This window comes from Tupaia chinensis, unplaced genomic scaffold, assembly GCF_000334495.1.
Source record: "Tupaia chinensis unplaced genomic scaffold, TupChi_1.0 Scaffold146837_1, whole genome shotgun sequence".
Classification (NCBI taxonomy): Eukaryota; Metazoa; Chordata; class Mammalia; order Scandentia; family Tupaiidae; genus Tupaia; species Tupaia belangeri.
Window position 1 is genome coordinate 924,004 of NW_006206691.1, and position 509 is coordinate 924,512.

Consider the following 509-nt stretch of genomic DNA (forward strand, 5'->3'; position numbering starts at 1 on the left):
TTAGCAATTGTGAAAAGTGCCACAATAAACATCGATGTGCAAGCACTTTTCCAATTAAGTATTCTTGGTCAAGTCATATTCCAGCGTACAAGTGCCACAATTTTTCAATCCATTCATCTACTCTTGGGCATTTGGGGTAATTCTTTTCAAGACATTTGTGAATAATGCTGTAATGAACATAAATGTAAAAGTATCTTTCGGACTTAGTGATTTACCACCCTTTGGATAGATACCCAGGAGTATAACTACAGGGTCAAATGGTAGCTCTATTTGTAGGTTTTTGAGAAACCTGTCCTTTGGGTAGATACCAAGGAGTGGGATTGCTGGGTCATATGGTAGTTCTATTTGTAGATTTTTGAGGAATCTTCAAATTGTTCTCCACAGTGGTTGGATCAATTTACATTTCCACCAGCAGTGTAAGAAAGTTCCCTTTTCAGGGAACCAGCAGTTAACATAATGGCTATGTTGCTGGACTCCCACATAGTCGACCGTGGTTCGCGTCCTGGACC